Source organism: Euprymna scolopes, chromosome 19 (assembly GCF_053919585.1).
Source record: "Euprymna scolopes isolate OS-2025 chromosome 19, ASM5391958v1, whole genome shotgun sequence".
Lineage (NCBI taxonomy): Eukaryota > Metazoa > Mollusca > Cephalopoda > Sepiida > Sepiolidae > Euprymna > Euprymna scolopes.
Window position 1 is genome coordinate 39,739,415 of NC_136500.1, and position 7,792 is coordinate 39,747,206.

Here is a 7,792-nt window from a genome sequence, read left to right on the forward strand (position 1 = left end):
TCCAAATACCTTATATGTCAAGTTTCAAGCCCATAAACTAAATATTCAGAGAGGAGGTTGATAGAGATGATTCGTACACACTCAGGTAAGGTCACACACACACACACACACACACACACACACACACACACACACACACACACACACACACACTCACACATATATAGCTTAGAGAGTTGGGAGAATAGAGTAAATTCAATTCTATAAGAAGAGACTTATTGGGATAATATGAATCTCAACAATTTTGATTGGAGTTTATATAGGAAAACAATAAGAATGAAAAATGAAGTCACAAAAACTAAATATTGGTGAATATAAAATGATTCATTTATTTAATAAAAGTATACAAACATTTAGTTGGAGGATAGAGGGGACTCTTTATAACAAGGCATTTCGAGGCCTAATGCTTCTCATCAGAAGAGTAGAGAAGATGCTAGGTAACATAATGGGGATGCGACGTCTAGCGTGGGATTCATTAGGAACGAAATAAAGTAATGAAATTATTGATGTTTTTAGGGAGAATTATATCAGATTCCAAGATAAAAGAGGAGCGTATTATATAAAGTGTAATGTAAAAAGCTGTATAGAGTTTCTATCATAGTTTTAATTAACTATACCTCCCCCCTTGAGTCTTAAAACATAAACTACCTACATTATTTAAGATAGAATGTAGAAACAATGGCTTATTAGAATCAAGCGTGATTGTTAAAGGAAACCAATCATTTAATAATTAAAAAAAAAAAAAATGAATAATTAATTAATGAACGCTCATTTTTTAAAAGAATATGCAAATTAGTTTACCTTCATGAAGTCGCTCGCATATCCATGACTGAGTATATCAGGAAGTTTGTTTTAATAATTTTTAAATATAAAAAATAGGATTTTAGTATCAATGCCAGAGCAAGATAAAACCTCAACTTTATATTGATATATATATATTTATATGGTAAACAGCTGTTACAATAACGCATATTTTTTGAACGGTTATCCCAAAAGGAGAAACATTCTGGAAATCTGAGATCTCTTTCATTCAGCCTCACAGACATCTTCTCAAAAGAAATGACCCCCCCCCTCCGTGTTGGCTGCCGTGCTTCATTTACAGTGAGACACTTATTTGCGAAATGTATTTCTTCTAGAAATTATCAGGTGAGTGATTTAAAGGATCCTTTTCAACAGGCCAACTGGAACAACATTTTTGGATTCCTAAACAAACAAACAAACAAACAAAAAAAGATCATGCAAATTATCACCCCTCCCAGAATATTGTCAAAACCAGATCTTTCTCCGAAAGAGCCCACCTTTCAAACTCCTCAGCTTAACATTCACAGGCAACACGAATCGGAACAAATTCATTGAAGACATTGCTAAGGTTGGTGTAAAGAAAGTGGGCTCCCTCTACTGTGCTAGAAAATTGCTCACATCAGACAGTATCCTGTATTTCTACAAAGCCACAAGTTCACCCAATGCATGAAGTATTGGTGCAATATCTAGGCTAGTGCAAAGACCACTAGTCCTTAACTCTTAGGCTGGGTCCAAATAAGAGACGAAATCTAAAAGGTCCGGCACAATCTAACAAGCGCCAACGTCTGCCCCATGTTGCAACCTCTGTCTGTTTTACAAGTATTTTAATGTAATGTGCTCTGATGAACTTGTAGCACTTGTGCCCCCTCGATGTACATACTTCAGATTAACCCGACAAGCAGCAAAATCACACGCCTTCACTGTTAACGTCCTTAGATAACGGATAACCTCCTACTTTAATAGTTTCTTCCCTCAGACTGCTAGATTTTGGAAGTCCCTCCCTGTTTCCTACTTCCCTGACTGTATTAACATGCAGAAGTTTATATGTAATGTGAACAGATATCTCGCTGCTCAACTTCCCACAGTCCCATATCAGACACTATCCAAGTAGCAATGACTTGTTTGAAGTGAAAATAAGCAAAAAACAAACAAACAAACAAGCAAAAAACAAACAAAAATAACAAAAAAAAGAAAAAACTGACACGAAGAATTGTTCTATATTTGTTGTGACCTTGAAAGGCCAATGACCTTGGAAGCCTCCAAATAGATAAGATAACACGGTGGTATGCTTATAACAGTGTGAATTTATAAAAGTACAGGAAAGTATGTTTGTATCATTTTGATTGATCGGATAGTTATTTTCATCTTGAGTGTTATTAGCACAACGTTTTGGTTGCTGCACCCCGCGACCTTCTTCAGATGTTGAATACATGTTTCCTTTTCTCTACTAAGGAAAAGAAGGGTTAGCTCTGCATTGCAAGAATTCGAACCGTGGATTTGAGGGTTGGATAAGCCGTAGCTGAAACATGTATGCATATATGTAGCCAAAATATTATAAAAATTGTTACAATATTTTGGAATAAGAATGGGGTATGATCCCGCACAGTCGGACGATTCTATTTATAAACGATGCTGCTAGGAACTGACGAATCGAATTAATTCACGTTCTGCTACAAACCAATCAGAAACCAGAATTGCTTCATAAATATTAAACCTTTTCTGGAGCAATTTTACATGTTTTTTCCATCTTAACACGGTAAGGGTATTTTGCTCTGTGGAACAGTCTACTGCAAACAAGTCACCTCTCAGGACGTGTGTAACAACGAACCATCAGAAACTGTTCTGTCTACTGCAAACCAGTCACCTCTCAAGACTTGTTTAGAACAACGAACCATCGGAAACTGTTCTGCCTACTGCAAACCAGTCACCTCTCAAGACTTGTTTAGAACAACGAACCATCGGAAACTGTTCTGAAACTAAACATGGCTTACACTTCTTCTTATTTATATATGCATGAATAGAAGATAAATGATGACACATGAAACTTTGCTAAGATTATTAAACACTGGCCATCCGTTTCAGTCTTGAGAGACAATTGATGCACTCTGTAAGAGTTCTTGCACAAGTAGTAAATTCTGAAACAAGAGTTGCACAATCTCCACCAACACTCCCTCTCCTGAATCGGCATTGCTTGATTCCAGAAGCAAGGAGAAGTCCAGGACAACTGCAAACAATATCGAGATAAACAGTTATTTCACATACAGTACCTGGTATTCCAAAATGGTCGCCCATATTAATAATGGCCAGCCTCAACGTTGCTTAACTTCATTGATCTTACGGGAAGCGGTGTGTCAACATGATTTTACCCTATGCTTGTATTAATAGCGCATTGTTAATATAGCAGCCATTTTTTTCTAGCCCAAATCTAACGCCTACTTCATAAGGAGGAGGAGGCCAACTCGCTGCCCTTCCCATTCCAAAAGTTCGCCATTCTTGTCGGGCTTTCAACAGACGATGTCGTTAACGCCGTGGGTGACGACGAATTCCACAAGAGCCACAGACGAAAAAGTTGAGAAATAAAATGGAAATACTTTCATCGCCTGAAGGCCTGTTTTTTTTTTTTGCTTTCTGTCTGATTTTTTCTTATTTTATAGTTTGGTTTCATAACTCAATTTTTACTTTTACTATTCAACAAATGTGCTTTCGAATTTCAAGTTCTTACTGTAAAGAAATAAGAACAAGCATAGCTCTTCGTAAAAAGAATTGAGTTCTTTAGGGAATCAGTAATGTAAACAAAAATGAAACGGTAAATGCATAGAATAGTTAATATTTGTAAACCACAACAGAAAAAAAAACCCCAAAAAAACAAACACTTAATTTATAGAAAACGCATTAGAAGAAAATACCCTATCGAACCTGGCTAATGTTAGTGTGTGGAAGGATTTTCTTGACGATAAACATAAAAAATGTAATTTAGATAAAACGCGTTAGAAGGAAATTTGATTTGTTTAAACAATCAAAATTATATGAGTCGTTTCCACATGTTAAAACTAGATATGTTCGGTTCAAGTAGGTATCTCACTTTCGATGCAATCCTCTGTCTGTGTAAGAGCCAAATACGTCCTAAAATGGAATATTGTTGCTACATCTGGGCAGGAGCTGCTCGGCGCACTCTATTCTGCCTTGATAGAGTTCAAATTCGGCTTCAAAACCTAGTAGGTGATGCCTTTTTCTATTCCCTGCAACCTCTTTTCCACAGAATAGACGTTGCGAGCCTGTCTCTGCTCTATCGTTATTTTCGTGACAAGCGCTCGTCTGAGCTCCAATCTATGGCCCCCTCCCCCTTGCCAAACATTCACAAAATCAGTCGACTAGATACAACCACTAACAATTTTCCCCACTCTCTATCTGTGCATAAATCTAAATGCAGATTCCTAGAACTGTCCGACTGTGGAACACTGTTCTGCTGGCCTACTTCCCAACCGATTACGGTATGGTAGCCTTCAAGTAAACAAGTTCTTATTGAATCATTTCCTTCAATAATCAAATTCTCTCCAATTTACAACATTAACGATTACTAAGCTACCACCTTACATTCATTAACCCTTATTCTTTTATGATAGGGAATCGATACCTTTAGTGAATACGGATTCAATGTGAAAATAAAACAATTTTTAAAATAGTAACAGACATTAATGTACCGTTGAATGTTTGTTGTAAATGATTTCATAATTGTTATGTATAATGTCTAGATATAAAAGAGTAATTTTTTACTTTATAGCATTAACTTTGAAGGTACAATTATATAAATGCAACTTTGTGTGTGTATGTGTGTGTGTGTGTGTGTGTGTGTGTTTGTGTGTGTGTGTGAGAGTTCGTTCCTTATAGACTCCGAAACGGCTGAACAGATTTTCTTTAAAATTTACAGAACTTTAGTGTATAAGTCTAGGGGTGATTTAGTTAAGTTTTGTTTCAGAATAATTCCGATAATCGAAACTGCTATTTTAATTTATCTATCATCGGTAAAGCCATTTTTTTCCATGTCGTTGCTTAGCTGTGAAAATTCTACTGTGGATAAGTTGATAGCGTGTTTTTTGGTTTTATTTCTTTTTGCATGACATGGTTTGTAAAATAAAACTCGACACGTAAATTTCCTAATTTTTTTCATTAACTGCATAGAATTTTATATAAGGCTTACATGTTCTTTTTTTTTTCTTTTTTTTTGCATGACGTGGTCTATAGGTTCAAATACCCCACGTAAATTTCTTAATGTTTTTTTTTTTCGTTAACTGGAAAGAAGTTTATATAAAAGAAACAGTAGATTCTCTAGAATGCAATGTAGAATAACATATATCTTGGACTAAGTTACTGCATGGAGGCATGTGAATCTTCCTCCTGGGCAATTTCACGGATTTCGATGACAATAAAAATATAGGAGTATGAAATATTCGTTGTCCATCATTCAATGCCGAGCAATGTCGGGTCTCCCTGCTAGTACACACACACACACACACACACACACACACACACACACACACACACACACACACACACACATATATATATAAATTCAGGCTTGAGATATTCAAAAGTAGGAACTAATGAACACAAGGAGGTTGTTAGATAGTGCTCAATAACAAGAGCAAAATATTTTTATTATTTATTCGAGGGTAAACAGTTACATTTGGTTGCTACAAATATCTGTTTCAGTCAATGAGACTTCGACAGGCGATCCTGAACCATTTGACTCAAACAGATCTTTGTAGCGACCACATGTAACTGTACCTTTGAATAAATAATTATATATATATATATATATATATATATATATATATATATATATATATATATATATATATACTAGCATTTCAGCCCGGCTTTGCCCGGGTGTTTTGAGGTGTACGCTTAGCAAAACAAAAAAAAGTCAATTTTTTTTTTTAATTTGACCCCTATTATGACCCCTTAAAATTTGTAGTTTCGGGCTCAAATCACTTTATTAAGTTAGATCCAGGTTCAACGAACCTATATCTAAAATTTCAAGTGTCTAGACCCAAAATTGTCGGAGGAGTTTGGTAGAGTTCTTAAAGGTCAAATCGTTGAAATTTGACCCCTTAACAGCCAAATTTCTGGCTGACACCCGTCACATCGATTTTCCCAAATCTCAGTACCCGGTATTTCAAATTTCGAGTCTATAGACTAAAAATTGACAGAGTTATTACGTAGGGAAATGTACACAGACAGACAGACAGACACGTTCACTTTTATAGATATATATATATATATCTGCATGTGTGCAGGCAGCAAAAAAAAAATAAAGAAAAAAAGTCTGCACTTGTAATTTTTTCAAAAACTGCAAATTTAAGCTAAATTTAATGTAAGTGTTTACACAAACTATACATCATTTGATTCGCCTTTTATTCTTCTATAATTTTATCCTGTTCATATTTGACTTTTAATTGAAATATTCTAGTGTTAATGTCAATTTAAAAAAATAACTTCAAATTGTGGAGGCAAAAAGAAAGTCCGCAGCAACAAATTTGCTTAAAACCAGCTTAAATTATCGCCCCTAAATCAGTGTAAGATATACACCAACAGGCAACAAATCATATCTAATCGTAATTCTTGTTATTCCAGGTTATACAACATAACATCCGTTATGCCCGTGTGCCCGATACACCCAATCAATATGCAAGCCTCTTAGACCTTTTTCTCTCAACTTCCCCTGAGCTATGTTCATGTACCGTTCATTCTCCTCTAGGATCCTCCGACCACTCCGTCGTATCAGTTAAGATAAAAACGAAATGTAAGAAGCCATCAGACGTACCCCTCCACCGTACTGTATACCGATACTCTATGGCTGACTGGGATAGCTTCCGTACATTCATATCTGATTTACCTCTGCACTCCATGTTTAAAAAGGAAGTGTCCTCTATAGTATCAGATCTGGCCGAATGGTTAATTGTAGGCATAGACCAATTCATACCATCTAAAAAATTTCAACAAAAACCTAACAGCCAGCCATGGTTCTCCCCAGAATGTGCTGCTGCTATCGCGCACAGAAATCACTTTTTCCATAGCTACCAACGTAATAGATGCACTGACACTAAAGCTGCTTTCAGGACTGCCAGCAACCACTGTTAAAGAGTAATAAAAAATGCAAGAGAGCTATATGCCCAGTCTGTTAAATCCAAGGTAGCTGATCAGCGGCTTGGTTCCCACCAGTTTTGGCAAATAACAAATAGGATCATGAACAGAAGTGTGCGTTCTATCCCAACCATTATCAATGGACCAGAGGTTATCTCGTCAGCGTCAGACAAGGCCAAACTATTTGCAAAGAACTTTGCAGCTAATTCTACCCTATGCGACGAAGGCCATCAACTCCCCATATTTCCTCCTATAACACAGAACAAGCTAGGTAACATACAAATATCCGTGCATGAGGTCGCCAAGCTAATAAAAAACCTAGATTCCAGTAAAGCAACTGGCCCTGATGGCATCCCAATTATAGTGTTAAAAAAGCTTCAACCAGAACTTGCTCCCATACTTACAAAACTATTTAAGCGTTGCCTTAAGGAGAAGTGCTTTCCGACTCCCTGGAAGACCTCATCAGTTTGCCCTGTATTTAAGAATTCAGGTGATAAGTCATCTCCCTCTCAGTACAGACCAATAAGTCTTCTCTGTGTTATGAGTAAGTTGCTGGAATCAATATTAAATAGAGAAATAGTCAACCACCTCAGCAGGAATAACCTTCTTAGTGACACACAATATGGTTTCCGCTCTGCAAGATCTACCGCAGATGTGCTGACGGTTATATCCCACAGGATTAGTGAATCTCTTGACAAAGGCTTCCTTTCTAGGGCAATTGCTCTTGACATATCAAAGGCCTTTGACAAAGTATGGCATAAGGGTCTACTTCACAAGATTTCCAGCTACGGTATAACTGGAAATGTTTTCTCAATTATTAAATCATTTCTCTCCGATAGGCTCATAA